The sequence below is a fragment of the Falco punctatus genome, assembly GCF_963210335.1.
Source record: "Falco punctatus genome assembly, chromosome: 3".
Classification (NCBI taxonomy): Eukaryota; Metazoa; Chordata; class Aves; order Falconiformes; family Falconidae; genus Falco; species Falco punctatus.
In genome coordinates, this window is record NC_137582.1 from 37,772,416 (window position 1) to 37,789,968 (window position 17,553).

The 17,553-nt window shown below is 49.0% G+C and overlaps 1 long non-coding RNA gene across 6 annotated transcripts in view; it reads right to left on the bottom strand.

Moving 5' to 3' along the window:
• Nucleotides 1–17,553, bottom strand: part of LOC308061423 — a 37,645-nt gene that overhangs the window by 7,436 nt on the left and 12,656 nt on the right. For 3 of the 6 annotated variants that reach the window (XR_013927210.1, XR_013927211.1, XR_013927212.1), the window contains one exon: nt 1,286–15,787. This is a non-coding gene — a long non-coding RNA (uncharacterized lncRNA). The remainder of the gene's footprint in view (nt 1–1,285; nt 15,788–17,553) is intronic. The other 3 variants (XR_013927215.1, XR_013927213.1, XR_013927214.1) reach the window with 3 other exon arrangements.

A 17,553-nucleotide genomic window follows, 5' to 3' on the forward strand; every position in this document is an offset into this window, starting at 1 on the left:
CTATCTTTTTATCCAAAATATGGAAAGAAAAATGGGAAATGGAGGATCTTTAAGAGTTATTGTTTTGGTGGGGGTTATTCATCAGTTTTGTGTTTGTTTGATTCCCTGCAGTGCCCTGTGTGGGGAACATCACCACCCAGAATGGTACGGTTTACTCTCCTGGCTTCCCCAACCAGTGCCCCAATTCCCAGGACTGCGCTTGGCTTCTCACAGTGCCGGTGGGCTATGGAATCCACCTTCACCCTGCTGCAGACAGAGCCCTACAACGATTTCATCACTGTTTGGTGGGTACAGCAAAGGTGTGAGGAATGACTGGAGTTGCTGCTAAGGCTCCATTTCAGAAAGATGCTCTTGCTGATAAATAGAGCACCTGTTGCTGTGGTGTGTGGGTAGTGCTATGTTTGAGAGTAGGAGCATCCTCTGGAGACACCGGGATGAGGATTTGGAATTTTTTAACTCCGGGTGCTTGATAGAGCCTTTAGATTAAGAATCATGTGCTCCGTGCAGTTAGCAAAACGGACAAGGTGACTGTCTCCAAACACTGCTGATGTAACGTTCCTGAGAAATGCAGGCAGGGAGTGCAAGGTCAGTGAAGGGAATGATCCCTGGCTGACTAGGCTGCTCATGCCAAGCGATAGAAGTGTCATCCTTTGGGTCTAGAGGGCAGTCTGGACGGGAATCCTTAGCCTCCATGGTACATTTGCCTCAATGGTGTGCAGCTCACAAGGAGTGGTCCCACCTTGGGCCGTATGGCAGCACCTGTCAGACCTTGCAGATCTTTCTTGCCATTGATTTCTGTGGTCATCAGCAATTAAAAATGAAGCAGCCCATCAGACCTCCGCAGCGCCTGGGCTTGGCAAGACTGGTTTGGCACCATGAGCAGGGGCTGGGCGGCTGGGGGGGTGCAGACTGGTGTCCCAGCTGCGGCAGGAGGGTGTTGGGCAGCAGAGCCTCGCTTGTCCTCCTGGGTGCCTTCATCACCCTCTCCCTGCATCTCCAAAACGCTCTGCTGAACAGAATAAGGAGCCACCTCTTGGGAAGCTTAGGGGGCTTTGCAGAGGGCACTTTATGAATGGTAAATGGGGTCTTTATCTCAAGCTGAATTTAGTTGAGATGAATCTTGTTCGGACTGGCGTAATAAGAGTTGCCTTTCGCTTCTATTTCTCTGATAGACATCTATATGGGGCTTGTTGGTTTTTTTTTCCCCTTTTGCACTTTATGGCTACCTGCTTGTGGACAGAGGCTGAAGGAAGAAAAAGCCATTGATAAAATCATCTACACTTACCAATGTCCTCTTTTGGTTTTTCTTTTGCCATCAGAGATGCACAGCCCTACCATCCAAGCTACTCTCCCAGGCTGCAGAGGCAGCGCTGGAATGGCATTAGGCACCAGCCCTGGCTGTGACCCTCAGCTGCCTTTTAAATAGCAGCAACTGGGAGCTCTGACCTCTGATGTAAAGTGGGCGCAGCTCTGCTGCGGTTAATGAGGTGGCACTGATTGCTTCACCCCAGGAGTCTTGCAGGCTGGGATCTTCTTTTCCTATTTGGAGAAGGAAAGAGAAATGATGTATTGTCAACTTCATTCAGCCAAGGGAGCACACATAGCTGCCCTGGCTAAAGAGCTTGTAGCACTCAGTATCTGACTTGCAAAACATCTCTGTCGGTTGTGCCAAACTCCTTGGGAAAGCTGGCTGTAACTCTTCAAGTTCTGAGGTTAAAAATGAAGTTGGTGTTTGTAATGGTCTACCAAGTGAGCACTGCACTGCCGGAAGAGGTTATCCTGGTTAGGCTGGAGTGGGGAGGGGGGCGGGGGGTCCAGGACAGCTACCAGGGGAGCTGATGAGACTGGAATACAGATGTAGAAAAGGGAGGACAAGGAAGGAAGAGCATGCAGGAGTTCCTGTGCGTGAAGTATAGGAAGTTGGTTGTTGCTGGGATTAAGGACGGGTAATAATGCTCTTTCCTTGTATTTGACATACGATTTTAGGGATGGTCCACAGCAAACAGCCCCGCAGCTCGTTGTGTTAACTGGCAACTCTGCTAAGAAATCAGCCCAAAGCTCTTCCAACCAGGTCCTGATGAAATTCCACAGTGATGCAGCCAACAGAGGGATTTTTGCCATTTATTTCTACAGTCTGTGTTGTTTGCTGAGCAACACGAACTTTATAGCCACCTGTGGGATGTGGTGGGGCATGGGCTAGCTGTGGCTTGTGAGGAAAAGATGTGAAAAAACATGCTTTTACCTGAAGTCTTCCACAAAAGGCCCAGTGTTAGACGTTTGAGATTGAAGGTCGCTTATGCGATCAAGCACTGGCAAGCGGTCACACACCCCGTGCAGATGTGGAAAGCCATCTGTTACATGGTGATCGTTCAAGCACAGATCAGGTCCCTGCAGGCGAATAGCCATGCCAGCCCTACACCTCTCTCAAGGTGATGCCTGCAAATATTGTCCTCTCCGTGGCAGATCCCGTTACGGATAGCTACGCTTTGTCCACCTAAAAGTCCCCTTCCCTGTGGTGCTGGCTGGATGTGGTATTGCTTTTCCAGTGCTGTGCTAAAACAACTAGGCCATATTGGTGGCTAGTTTTAAATGGCAGCTGTGTTCCAGCTGAGGGGTGACTTCATTCCTCTAGGGAGGAAAAGGATTGCCATAAATCCTTGAATTACCTGGGGATTCTTTGGTGTGAGTGCAGCTCATGCTAAGAGCGATGTCAGGAATTATATTGAAATGAGACCTTGTGCTTTCTACCACGAAACAAGAGCCCAACTTTAAATCAGATTAGCTAACAGGTTCCTACAGCGGTGCTGGGATTTGGGAAAATACAAATGGAGACCTCCTCTTGCTGGGGTAATTTGCTGGCAACAACGTTCAACAAAGCCTTGGTATGAATTACAGGATGGATCTGTGCAGAATGCCTTAGCTTATGTTCAGTTCTGAAAGGCAAGTATTATACAATAGGCTGAATTTAAAGAATGTTTGTTAGGTTTTGGAGGGAATTGGTTTACTGCTGCAAAATACTGTGAGATTTATATTGCCAGACAATGGTACGTATATAACAGTTATGCAAAAAATTATGACTTAGGCAGTTTGGCTCAGAAATGAGCAGTATGTAAACACTGCATTTCAGCGAGTGCTTCCTTTTGTAATATGAATTAGATTGTATCATTGCTATGGTTAGAGCCTATCAGCATATGTTGCCATTCTCTAATCTTGATAGTGCTTTGTGCTGAAGTTTCTTTAGCTTATGTGGGTTATAAAGCCACTCACAGGCACGAGGGGTCTGGAGCTGGTGTTGGCAGGAGCTGGGACAGCCGTTCATTCCCCGTGAACCAGCTGGGCACTCTGGCAACTGCTTGGCCTTTCATTAGGGTTATTTACTGGCTCATTGCTTCCTTTATACGTGGGGCTTTAGCATAAAGCCTAACCCCAAAGATGGAAGCGACTGAGGTGGTTGCCTCCAGGGTGAGATGTTTCCCTCTTTCCCAGGCTCTGGCTCTGCACGTGGTGCCTTGCACGCCACGAGAGGTGTGGGAAAAAGGGGGAAGTTTTTACACCGGGCTCAGGCAGTGCAGTCAGTTAAATCTTTGTCATCACCCTTTGGGGTGTAACTGCAGGAAAAGCAATTTCCTCAGGATTTTCAGCAATGTGTATTTTCATTTCTGTGTCTGCATGCTGGCAGATCTAGGATATAGGAGACATCCTTCCTCAGCTTTATATTGTATTTTCCCATACAGAGATGATCAGCACTGTGTCAAGAGAACTGTTGCTCTTTTAAATGGCTGCAAAGAAACGTTTCCTTAGGGTGGAGGAAGGGAAACAAAAGAATGATTCCCAGAGCTTAAAGATTCAATAGCATCCCTTGAAAAGTGATGATGTTGCACCTATTATTAAATGGGTTAGTTCAGGTGCCAACAGGAGCTGATGTGTGAGTATGATGGGAATGAGTTTTATGGCACAGTAACTCAAGGGGGTCCCAGTGTGGTTTCAAGGACAGGACTCTGTTTTGTCCTGGTGAGAACAAATGGATGTGCTGTTGAAAAGAGCTTTACCAGTGCTGTATCACCGCTATGCTGAAGCCATCTTAATCACAGCTCTGTATTGAAATATGGCCCATTAAGGAGAGACTAATGCTGTGAATGCTGGGTTATCTTTCCACTTCAATAGGTGCTGTCAAGCACTTTTTAAGTAGCATTTAATATAAATTTTTGTTATGCTTTCCTTTCCTTCTTCCCCACTGTCAAACATCTGTTTTGAAAGATTGGAAATAAGTGTGTTCCCTCCTGGGATGGCTCTTTGCTATGCAGCAGGATTCTTCCCTGCTGCCTCCTGTCTCCCGCTCCCATCCCACACATGGGTTCTCCCGGCTCCTTTGCTCATCCATTCTCTGTGCTGCCAAGGTGGGTTGCAAGGAAGGGGCTGACTGTCCGAATTACAGAGCTGGAACTTTCCCCTGACCCCTCACCACCCCCACACGCTCGCCCCCAGTTGAGTTCAGCTCACTGTAGTAGCCCATGGCTGGTTTTTCCTCCCCCTTGCACACATGGGGTGTGTAAGCCCACCCCTCACGTTAACAGCAGCCCCTGCATTCCCTCTAGCTTGCTCCCCAGACCTCCAAACATCACATTTTTCCATGCACCTCTTGGGAAGTATTGTCCTACTGTGGATTAGGGGGTAAGGAACCTGGGGCAAGACGATGGGGCATCTGCTTCTGAGTATTTAAGCATCACTAGAAGCCTCATTAAGGTTGCTGCCAGGACTGCCAGCCTTGCCGCGGTGTGAAGAGTTCATCATTGTGGAGTTAGTAAGAATTAATATTCAGTGGCAGCTTGAGCTCCTGTATCTTAAATTAACGGGCTGATATAAATTTCAGAGGAAGTTATGCTTGTCCAGGGTCAGGTGCAGGGGGAGCAAAGATGCAGAGAAGTGCTGAGCAAATAGCAGAAAATGTCTTCCATTAATATTCATTTAGTTCCCAGTACCATATTTTCAATTTAACAGTGTTCATAGCTCCTGTGTGTTTATTTTCATAAGCAGTGCAGTGCTCAAGCCTTATGCACCCACATGCTTGTCAGCAGCGTGTTTCTTTTGCCCACTGTTAGCTGATCTTGAATTTTTGGTGGCAAATGGGCTGTTTGCAATGTATTCGGTCAGGTACGTGAGTCGTAAGGAATTATTTCAGCGCATCAACAGGATTTCTTTTTCCTGTTTAGCCACATAGGTGTTTTTTTCAGAAGTACTAATTCAGCAAAGAGTGCAAGGTCTGCCTGTTTTGCCTTCCGTGAGGCACTGACAGCAACCTTGCATAGGTTACGTTGTGAACTGCAAGCTACGTGTAAGATTTGCAGTTGAAAACACTAGCACTCCTGCAATTATTTGCAGAAGAAATTAACGAATAATTCCAAGTTTAAAAAAAATAAATCAGTGAGTTTTGTGAGTTCTGCTTGAGGGCAGGTGGTAAGGATGAAATTCTCTGAATAACTGTTGTGATCTACTTGGTGCTGGAGCAGTCTGAGGCTCTGCCTGTCATGAGATGGACCTGTTTCCACTGAGGTCACCAGCATCTTCTCCCGTACTGTCCCAAAAGGTGCTGGTAACATTGCCTGGCATCAGCACCCGTCATCCAGACGGACTGACACTGTCTGGGCACCTCCATCTCCACTGAGTGACAACAATGTGTTTCCTATTAGGTGTAAAAAAACTGGAAAAAGCTGCTTTGGGGGACCCATACCTGGATCCATCTCTGTAGGGTTTGGAGGGGGAAAGGGCTGGTTGCACTTTTGCTGATTCCTGCTACTTGTGGAGAGGGAGGATTTGTGCTGATGTCCATGGTGCTTAGCACCGAGATGGCTGTGGCTGCTTTCACCCCCAGCCTAACTTCTGCTACTCTTCCTTTGCTCTTCCAGCCTACCAGCTCTTCAGACATCAGCCTCTGACCATCGTTCCCAACGCAGAAATCATCACTGAGAACAAAGAATTTAACAAAGGTAGCCTCTCCCAGGCCTCCTAGCCCTCCATTCCCCCTCGCCAGCTGCTGGCAGTGCCCACAGGAAGACCCACAGGTCCTGTCACCCCATATCTGGGGGTTCAGGAGACCTTTTCCCATGGGTGACAGCATGGGGAGCTGCACGGGACCTTGCTCAGCACCCGATATTCACAGAGAGTCAAACTGATCTAATTGTCCTGAGGCTTTTCCTCTCTGTTAGTACAGCAGAAGTGCTTTGGCTTTTGTGAGAGCCCCGAGCTTGTTCAGAAATATTCTGAAATCTTTGCCACAATAATAGTTTTCAGGCGTTTCAAACAAAGATTTGTGTGAAAGCTTAGAGGCCGTTATTCTTTCCTTTGAGAACTTTTCACCCATATTGACTGTGCTTTTTGTATTTTACTTTATTTTTTTTGCTGTGGCTCATGGTTACATCCACATTTTAACTGCGTCTGCAACCAGTGAAGTAGCTGTGATTTTTTTTTTTTTTTTTTTATTATTTTTTTTAAAGCAGCTTTTCTCACTATCTGCTCTCTTTGAGGAAAGTCTCTACCTGAAATAGCTTGCACAAATCATAATAGTCTCAGCAGCGTGACAGCAGTTTAATCCAACTGAGACTCCAGCATGCCTTTCTATGCCTTTTATTTCTGCATCTACGCCTTGTATTTCTGCATGGTCATGCCAGAGCTGGATGGCAGAGGTGCAGCCGAGAGGTCTCTGTTCCCCGTGGTACCCCCTTTCCAGGGCACGGCTCAGTCTGCATGAATTGATGCTTCTCTTGGATCAAGGTGTTTTCTGTTTCCGTCTGTAGGTGACATAGTGAGGTACAGATGCCTTCCTTGCTTTACCTTGATTGGAAATGAAATCCTGACCTGCAAACTGGGCACTCACCTGCAGTTCGAAGGACCTCCCCCGACATGTGAAGGTAAAGCTGGAGTACCCAGGGTGGCAGCTGAAGCCCCCCTACTCACAGACTGCTGCAAAGCGGGGGGGGGGGGGGCTTGTAAGGGAGGGAGCAAGCTGGGTGGCACTGGAGGAGGTTTCCTTGCACATGTTGCATCTGTGGGGTTAACTCTCACATCTCCAGGGTCCCAATAGTGCAAAATCACCCATCAGGACCTGATGAGGAGGGTCAGGAGACATCACTGTGCAGGGAAAGGCTGTTCTCCCGACCTGCCTCGCAGGCTATGCCATGCACCGTGTGCACTGTGACTGGGCTCGAGCAACAACCTGCAAATAACAGTGAGATATTTGCTGCGTAACTCGTTGCCACAGGTCCCTAATAAATGATGGGGAAAGTTCCTGCGCCCCCTTTGCTGGCTCCAGGGATTTTGTGGGGTCTCTGCATTGTCTGGGGGGCAGGGGCGTTGCCTCACAGGAGGGACCTCTGGCTTATACCCCAAGCCCCCCATTCTGGAAGGCGTTTCAAGCTTGTGGAGCTGAGCAGAAGTCTGTGTCTGACTGCATCCCTGAAGTCATTATAACAGTCACCCAAACATCCTTATTCTGGGAAGGGGGAGGAATTTGGCACTGATGGTTTGCCAGTGACACAGGAACAGCCGAAGGAAGAGCAGGGCTGCAGCAAAGCCAGCTCCTCCAGCGAGGCAGTTCCGTGAGGAGCAGCTTCCCTATTAGTGCCACAGAATGTATTACATGGGAGACAAATGAAAGTCCCGAGCATGCTGCGTTGTACACCTTGCTGCTGCGCAGGAGGGATCCCAGAGATGTTTCCATGCTGCCACGTTCCCCTATTTATCCTCTGGATTCCTGCTGGTACTTTTGTTCACTCCAGCTGTGATTATTTAATCTCCTTCATTCCCTCCTATCTGAACACTTTTACCATATAATGGGATATTTTTCTATAGCTTTATTCTCTCTGAAATAGCATGAACTGAAGGAGAGAAAGGGAGGTCATTCAATTATTTACTGATGGTTCTTAGCCTGGGGGTAAAGGGACTGCTTAAACTACATCTGGCTACCAATTAATAGAGGTCAAAAAATCACTGATGAGATTAAGTATTTGGAAAGAATACACTGCTCTTTCTGGATAGTTCTGGCTGTTTTCTATTAATATAAGTACAGCATTTGCACTGGGCTTTAGTGACATGAGTAAATAAAAATCTCTTTCTTTTTTACACTTTTTGCTCACTTTGTGTGTTTGCCTCCTCTTCGGGGGTGTATTTGCTGGCCTTTATGTTTAGCATTTTCAACTGGATTTAGTATTTCCACAAGCTGAATGGGGTGTATTGATTCCAGAAAAACTTCTGAAGTCCTAGTTAACAGCTCGGTGGGTGACCTGGGAGAAGCCTGTAGCTGCACACCTTGTTCTGACCCAGGCAATAAAATTTCCAGGGATTTCCGGGGAGTGCTTTGTAACTTGAGAGTAGTTGCTCGGTTGCAGCACCGTTTGTTTCAGAAGAGATGTGAAACGATGCAAAGACAGTTGTGTTTGTTTGCATTGTTGCTTTTCGTCCCTTCCTTTCAATGTGGTGATTGCTGGGATTTGTGGAAATGCAGCACACTTCATTCAGAGCCTACATCAGGGTCTGGGGATTCTCTGCGAGCCCCAAGGGTCCAAGTGGATGTACGTGGGTGGGAGCTGGGCTCTGTCTTGGCTTAGTGTGTCAGGACAGACCTTCTTGGCCATAGCATCTTGTGTTTTCTTCCTCTGCAGAATAGGAAAACTAATTTTTTATTGTCTGTTCTTCCCGTTCCCTGCAGTGCACTGTCCAATGAACAAGGTTTTGACAGACTCCACCGGTGTGATCCTCAGCCAGAGCTTCCTGGGAAGTTACCCTCACTTCCAGACCTGTTCGTGGGTGGTGAAGGTGGAGCCTGGGTATAACATTTCCCTCATCATTGTGTACTTCCTGAGCGAGAAGCAGTATGACGAGTTTGAAATCTTTGATGGTAAGAAAGTCACCCTTTTGCCCATGACCTGAGAGGAGGTTGTAGCGAGGTGGGGTCAGTCCCTTCTCCCAGGTAAGAAGTGATAGGACAAGAGGAGCAGCCTCGTTGTGCCAGGGGAGGCTTAGATTGGGTATTAGGAAAAAATTCTTCACCAAAAGTGTTGTCAGGCATTGGAAGGAGCTGCCCAGGGATGTGGTGGAGTCACCATCCTTGGAGGTGTTTAAAAGACGTGCAGGTGCTCGGGGACAGGGTTTAGTGGTGGACGTGGCAGTACTGGGTTAATGGTTGGACTCGGTGATCTTAAAGGTCTTTTCCAACCTGAATGATTCTGTGATTCTATGACTTGCTTAGCAACTGAGGGGAAAAGAAAAAAGCAGCAGTTTGGATAGCTCTTAATCACTGTTCCCAGAGTGCTCGGGGATGGCTTTCCACCACTGCACCTACAGCCTTCTCCTGGACTTGGAGAAAGCTCCTTCTAAGACTCACTGATTCTCTGCATAAGAAAATATCAATGGTTTGATATTTTATTTTATTTTGTTAGATGGAAAGTATTTTTCAGAGGGGAAGGAGTTAGAAAACTCCCAGGATAAACTGTAGCAGACATTGCTGGGAAGGGACGAGTTGGGAAGGTGGGAATTCTCATCCCTGAAGCCCACGCAGACCAGATTTTCTGCACCCCTGAGCTCTCATGACCTGATCGGGGATCTGTCGGTACTCATGGCGAAGCAGCCTTGTAGCTACATGCCGAACACAAACACCGCCCTGATGCTTCTGTGGTTGCGCGTGGGGACTTGCGCGGGAGGCGTGCTGCCTGGAGCAAAATCCCAGTCTCGCTGCCATCGGTTCCCCAGGAGCCAGGTGACTGCGCAGGAGCTTGCGTTCACAAAACAGCCCTGAGCGTGAGCAGCCGTACCCAGACTCACAACAAAAGCTGCCGTGCTACCAGTTCCACAATATGCCCGCTCCTGCGCGCCCTGGCACATAAGACCTGTGAGTAACTGCATGGCAGCCCTGACTTTTCCTCATTCCCTCCTTCTTTACAGGTCCCTCTGGCCAGAGTCCATTGCTCCTGTCGCTGAGTGGGAACTACTCTGCCCGTCACCAGCAGCAGGAACAAAGTCTATCTCCGTTGGTCCTCTGATCACACCTACAGCAGAAAAGGCTTCAAAATCTGCTACTCTGGTGAGTAGGCAGTGGGGGCGAGGTGCTCGGCCAAGGGCACAGCCGTCTCTTCAGCCAAAGATCGCCATGAAATTGCTGCGGAGGGGCATAGGCCATCTGTGTCGGCAGAAGCTGCCAAAGCCTGAGAAGGCACAGAAAGTTGGGCTGGTTCTGCACTGGTGAGGCTGGGGGAGGCAGGTTCCTTTCCAGGAGAAACCTTGAAGCTCTGGCTGGTTTCTCAACCCCTCTTAAAAATCAGAACCAGAATATATAACCGTAGACCACACGGCTTGGGGTGAACGGAACCCATCCCCTGCAGCTCACAGTAAAGATTGCAGTGTTAATTACTGTGTCCTTGCCACAAGGCCATTTGGAGATGTTTGAAGATGAACATCACTAAAGAACATGTGTTTAGGAGCTGCTTGGTGCACAAGACACAACTTACAAGTGACTGATGGTGTTACAGCATTTGCAATGAACTGGTTGAACCATCCCGTGCACCTGCTCCGGCATTGTGCCGCTGCTCCCACGGGATCCAGACCGGGGAGCCTGGGCTGCTTGATCAGCACAAAACTGCTGCTGGCTGCTGAATGTTTGCAGAGAATTCCTTAAAATGAATCGCTGTGGTTTGGAACTTAGCAAATCTTAATTAATGGAAGTTATAAAACTGAGCTGAAAAGTTGCCAGTGTGTCATAAATAAATAATTACTTAGTAAATGAATTAGGTAATATTTAATTATCAGAAATGAGTCTTTATTTCTAGAGCTGAGTGAAACTTGGACACTAGCCCTGTGTTCTTTCCCCCCTTTGAGTTTTTATTTATCTATCACAAGTTCTCGTACAGCCTTAGGTTATGGGAAGTGCGCTGTCATTCCCGAGAATAGGAAGAGAATTTCTCTAGACGTTGCCCATCCAGTGACTGATTTATTCGCTTCTGCCCTTCTTCCCAGCTCCTTACTGTAGCCTCCTGCAGCCACCGGCCCACGGGCTGATCCTCAGCCAGACGGGTCTGCACCCTTGCAGCACGCTCCGCTTCGGCTGCAACGCGGGCTACTGTCTTGTTGCCCACAGCACCACCACCTGCTCCCAGCACCCGCAGGGCTACTTCCACTGGAACGAAGCGATCCCTCTGTGCCAAGGTAAGAGCGGGCAGACAGAGCGTTATGAGAATCTGGGAAGTCCTGGGAAGGACTGAGGAAAACGTGGTAAAAATAAAAACTGACTGTAATTGTTCTCAACGGGGAACTGGAGCAGGATTGGAGCTGCAGGCAGGCAGTGAGGGGTGCTCCTCTCCTATCCATGTCCTTGGGAATAGGTGGGCAGGGAGGGAAGGGAGTAACTGGGAGCGCTCAGGATGGGAGAGAAAAAAATTAGCTGTGTAAAGGCAGCTGCTGTAGAAGTGTTGGAACTGCCAGTCAAGACACAGCCAAGCCTTGGTTAAGGACAGGAGAAGCCATTGCCTGGAAGAATCTGGAAAAACTGGCAGAAGCATGGGTCCTGCTGGGCTTTTGTAACTGAAATTTCCTTTGGTGTTTCTGGAAGTGGCCTTTCAGGTCTGCATCTCTCAACAGGGGATGAGAAATGTCTTGAGATTCAGGTGGTGCCCTGTTTCTGTTGGCTTCATATAAGCTTTAGGCATGTAGTTGTTCTTTCCACATTTCCTCCTAATTAACCGTAATCTTTATGACATATCATACTTAGCACAGGGCTCCTTCCAGGCATGGGAGTGGAGGGGAAGACAGGGCAGTGTGCCCTGGGGGGCTTTGCTTCGGCACTGTTTCATCTCCCTCGCTGTGTTCCCTTTCTGATTGCACCTCTTCCTCAGCCCACCAATCATCCCTGTTCCTTTATGTGGATGAAATGCCCATCTTTATTCTGATGAAGCCTTTCAATGCCTTTGAACATTCATCCATGTTCCAAGGGGACCAAGCACAGGGGATTGATACTGCATTGACTTCCCTGGAAACTAGCCAGAAAACAGAGACAGCACAGGCAAAACCTCATTGCACTGTCTGCATTGTTGTCCGGTCCAAGCCGTAAAGAAAAAACAAAGTTATTTAGTGTGGGAGGCACCAAAGAGCCTTGAAAAAATCCTTTCTGTGCTCCCAAATCACTTAGTCACTTTGGAAATTGCACAAGGGTGCAAACAGTCCTGCTGCCGAAGGGTGGTTTTGTGCTGCGGGTGCTTATATCCATTTGGAGCCCTCCCAAGGCTTGTATTTATTTAAAGGTGAGTGAAACGCAGTAAACCAAGGCCCTGATACCCAGTCCTGTTGGCGAGGGTGAACTGGGAAACTGGCCACAAGCTCAGATAGCGATGGAGCCTCTGTGATAAAAGACAGGTGCAAACACAGAGTGCTGGAATGAGCAGATGAACAGCACAACGGGCTGTCATGGCAACTGTGCCTCCTGAATCCTTAGCCCAGTGCGAGGGATTCTCTGATGTAGTTCATCTTTTTTGAGGAAAATAATGTAATCAAGAATAGGTACAAATGCAGCTAAGTTTTTATTGCCCTGGTATGCTGGAATGCCATCTGAGCCTGGTATTCAGCTCCAAAATCTGTTTCCTTCCAAAAGCTGTGATGGTGTGTGGGGATTTTAAACATGGAGGTGGGGAGGAGATAGAGAGGTGGTGTGTGGGGAGGTTGGGAGAGGATGATCTTGGATGAGGGATGACCTGACAGCAGTGATTCAAAGCAGAAACGAGTCCCTGAGCACCAGTTCCCAGGCCACTGGGGAGGGAGTCAGAGCCAGACCACCCACCCGTAGCCTGGGAATGTGTGTGGGGGGTCCTGTGGTGTTGCTGAGCACACCAGGGCTGTGCCGTGGGATGGAGTGGTGTGGGAAGGAGATTTGCCATGGGAGCTACATGAGAAGCACTAAACCCACCCTGTGCCATTCTGGTTCAGCTGAAGGCATTCCATGCCCGGAGCTCCATCGTGGTGCCAATCCACAGCAGTCACCATCAGAGAAAGAATTCGGGGGCCAATTCAAAGCATTTCAGAAGGCTCGTGCTCCAGTTTCCCCTGTGGAGCTGGGGGGGGGGGGGGGGGGGATGTCCACTGACCACACAGAGAGCAGCTTAGTCAGGATCTTGGAGCCCAGTGTCCCTCTGGAAAAGCCTGGCTCTCCAGGGAGGAGGACAGCTCGCTGGTGGTGTTAGATCCAGAGGCTGAAATAGCCCCTTTGGGAAAGTCACCCTCCTCTCACTGCTTCCGCATATCTACATCAGGAATCTTAATACTGCCCCATGGTTATCAGGTGCCTTGAGAGGGATGCGGGAGGTGAGTGAGCAGCAGCGGGTGGGAGCTGTAGGAGAATTCATGGTGGAGCAGCTCCCCCCCGCGGCCTCCAGCAGCTGACAGCCAGGGCTGGCTGCGATTTTCTTGCCTGCTTCAGCTACATAAAATCCAAATGTCTATTTTTTTAAATTTTATTTTATTTTTTCCTTCCCCTTCAAATTGCTCTCAAAGCCAACTGGCATCCTTTTGTTTTGGTCCGTACTCCATTCCTCTTCCTTTCTGGTGGCCAGAAGCGCATGGCAGAGGTTGGAGGACTCGATTGGTAACACTACATAAATTGCTTACACAGCCAGCAGTAGCAGGAGGAGGGGAACTGGGGTGCCCATCAACACACTGTCTAGTTAACAAATGACATTTCCCATAGCTCCTTTCTGCCAGTGCATAATCCTCTTCCCCTTCCCAATCCCCTCTGAATAATCTTTACTACATGCTCATTCCTAGCTGATATTTATGGAAGCAGCAGAGAATATTTTGCAGGGAACAGTCTTGTGTTGGCACAATGGGGGAGAACACAAGATGATCTAATACACCTTTTCTGTCTCTGCTGCCTATTTTTAAGCTGCTTTGGTTTTGGAATCCCAGCTGCAGATTTGCTTTCATAGCCTCTGTCCCTTTTACTCGCACATCATCTTCCTGCAGACAGAGTTTTTGTACCTCTGAACACCCATAAGTGCTTCTCCTCCTTTTTCCCTGGACCATGCTCTCCATGGGTCTCCAAGCCAGATGCTGGTTTGCTTTCCCCTCGAACACCCACTCTTTTGTCACCTCTTAATTCCAGTGGATTGCAGTGCCCACAGAGTCTCAGAAATGCTTTTTGGAGCAGATGGAAAGTTTATTGCCATCTCAAAAATCAAGCTTCTCTGCTTCATGAAGGGCTCTAAATACAAACTTGCTGATACACATTCTGCTCCAGGATGCTGAATTTGCGGAGAGGGAAGGATCCTGCCACAAGGGCAGGGCTGCAGAGGTTTCAGCCCCGGTTGGCTTTCCCTGTCCAAGTCTTTATGTTGTAGCCCAACCATCTGCAGGTGAAGAGGGTTAAGTGGGTTTTTTTATCATTTCTGGTGGCTTAATGACATTTTTAATTAACTACGTCTGGCCCAGAAGCACTGTGTTATTGCTAAGTTTTGTATCAGTGCAGGGTTTACGCAGCGGAGAGACTCCAAATGATCAGACTGACCGCTTGAGAGGCAGGCAGGGGGCTTGCTGGGAGGAGGAAGAGGCAGGAAGTCATCGTCATCCTCCCCCTGTGCAGAGAGGCAAAGGGCAGCGCTCACTGAGCGGGAGTGTGGTGGCCCTGGTCTCTCTTCGCTCGGGTGTCCCTCCCTGCAGCTGCTGTGACTCAGTTTCCTGGTGGCAGATAGAGGTGATGAGTTTTGGTGAAGTATCAGGGTGCAGAAGAGGATTGAACAGAGGAAGGAGAAGGCTTTGCTGGGGGCAGTGGCCTGGGAAGAGGGGCAGCTTTCTCCCCAGCCTCTTGCGTTGGGTGCAACATCAGAAAGTCATAATATGAGAACTACTGGGTGCAAGAGAAAGAGCAGGACTTGCCAGGTCCCCTCTTCTTTTGCCTCAGAATGAAATTGGTATTCAGCGTGGCTGCTGTTCTAGACACCCAGCCTTGTGCGGAGACTTGCCAAGCTCCTTAGCTCGATGAAGTGACATACGTGTGATTATCATTTCTACCAGGGATCTGCCTGATCGTGCTAATATGAGCCTGCTGAATTACTCACACCTATTAGCAACACCAGCATCTGCAAGGTGCTGTGTAATTGTGCTCCAGGCTGGGGCTCTGGCCGACTCATGTAGCAGTAGTGGGATGAAAGTATCTTGGACCTTCAGCGGTAGGAAATCTCTGGTGGTTGTGCTGATGCTACATATGGTAAGCTTGGTCTCTCCTTTCCAGCGCCCAGTGGATTCCGTGTCACCAGAAGGCGAGTTTTCTAAGGTTGCTGATTTTCTAGCCCTCGTCTGTGTGCAGAGGGAACAACAGAACGGGGAATGTGTGTTGAAGTGTCAGCATGTGGCCCAGGGGACATAGGTTCAGCCTCCAGTTCATGCATTAGCTGAGCGGGAACAGCTCAGGCTGCTCCAGGAAGGAATGGATTTCCTTTAGAGTATTTTTAAAATGCAGACACTCTTTGGGTTAGGTGTTGGCCTCTGTATCGGTGCTTGCTAGCAGGCTCTGCTCATCCTGGTGCCCCACAGGGGCTGGTGGCACCCCACTGGCTGGTGGCCTCGCCGTGGCAGCTCTGCAGGTCCCAGGCTGCTCTTCCCCCTTGGCATCCCATGCCCGTCTGGGCAGGTGGGCTGGCCATCTCCAGCCCCAGCAAGATGGGCTTCCCCTGGATCCAGGACTCAGAGAGGGATGGGAACCTGCGCGGTGGTTTGGGAGGCAGGTCAGGTTTTGGGTTTGGTTCCCCAGCTCTTCCGAAGGCTGATGGAGAAAACCAGATTTGAGTGACAGACTCTCGGTGCCTGTGTTCCCAGTGGTAGGGAAAAGGGTAGCCGGGCTTGTCCTGTCCCGTGAAACTCTTGCAGCATAAATGAATGTGAGTCTGGTCTGTCTGTATTCGGCTGTCGCTCATCTTTCTGCCACCTACCTGTCCCCTTTCTTGCCCTGTTTGGCTGCTCTCCTGGCCGCAGAACTGAGGATTTCGGCAGGAGCGGTGCAGAGCATCTTCTCCGAAGTGCTGCCATCTTGAGCAGCCATTTGGCATTGTGCCTGTTAACAACTGGTTTTTTATTTCCCCTGAATTCCCCCCCTTACATTCTCAGCCGTAATGCTAAATCTAGCCTGCCTTCTGCCACAACATAATTACACAATTTGCTGCCTTATGTAATCCAGAAGTGCTGTTGGAAAAGGGTTTCAGCTTGTTGCTGCTGTCGGATGTAAATACAAACCATTATTGCTATCTAATCCTTCATCTCTGTGTGAAAACTTTTGAATGTTGTGTTGATGCATTTTGTGTTACAGATATTATAGAAAGTAGGAGTGAGAGCCTCTTCCAGTAGAAACTGGTATTCAGCGTTCGCTTTGCTGTTACCACACCGATGGACGGTTTGATCCTCTGTGAAAGTGGGAATTCGCTGCAGCTTCTGGGATTCACCAGGGGGCTGGAGCTTCTGTAAATGGGAGAGCTGGGATCTGGGCTTTCAGCTCACCATGAATCGATGATAAAATTGGAAGCTGACTGATTTCGCGGCTGTGGCGGTGTTTTTTTTCCCCCTTTCTCAGCTCTCTCCTGTGGAGTTCCCAGAGCCCCGAGGAATGGTGTTGTCTTTGGGAAGGAGTACACAGTGGGAACAAAAGCCGTGTACCAGTGCAACCAGGGCTTCCAGCTGCAGCCCGGCAAGGAGCCCAGCACAAGTGCCTGCAGGCAGGGCAGTGGAGCAACGGCAACCAGCCCCCACAGTGCGTGGGTGAGTGTTTGCAGCAAGTCCCATGGGGAATTCAGGAAGTCCCTTCAATAATGCCTTCCAGCTCTACCCTGGGTAGCTTTGCCTCACGGGTGCACTATTTAGGACACCAGGTTTGTAACCCTGCATAACTTGGGTCTGATGTCCCATCCCCTCTCGTGGTGTCTTGCTTTCCCACCCAAAATTTCTTGGATGCTTTGTATAAGAGGGAGCAACCCACCCTATGGAGGATATCCTTTGAACTGACTCCCCCTTCATCAGGCATGGCTCTGACACCATCAGCTGTTGTTGATTGATCAGATGTTTTGCGGGACACACGCAAAACAAACAAACAAAAAAAGCAGTGTTCCTGGAAGGCTTACTAAAATAAACAAGCCTTATGTTTGCTTTAGGAAAACACCCATAAAACAGAGATGCTAATACTGGCCCCCTCATTAAAAAGCCAACATGCTTGCTGAAATGCCCTGGAGTTAAACACTTAATGTCTTTTATCTCATTTCTTTTCCCTGACTCGCCACCTCTGTATTTCAGCTGTCACCTGTCCCGATATCAACAGCATTGCAGTTGAGCATGGGCAGTGGTGGCTGACTTACAAGAACCAGTACCACTACAACGCCCAGCTCATGCTCATCTGTGACCCCGGCTACTACTACACAGGCCAGCAGGTCTTCAGGTGCCAAGCCAACAGCAAGTGGTGCATAGGCGAGCCGATGCCAACCTGTAAAAAAAGTAAGAGCAGCAAAGCTCCGGAGCCGCGCCAGGGCCAGCCAGCCTTGCAGGGAA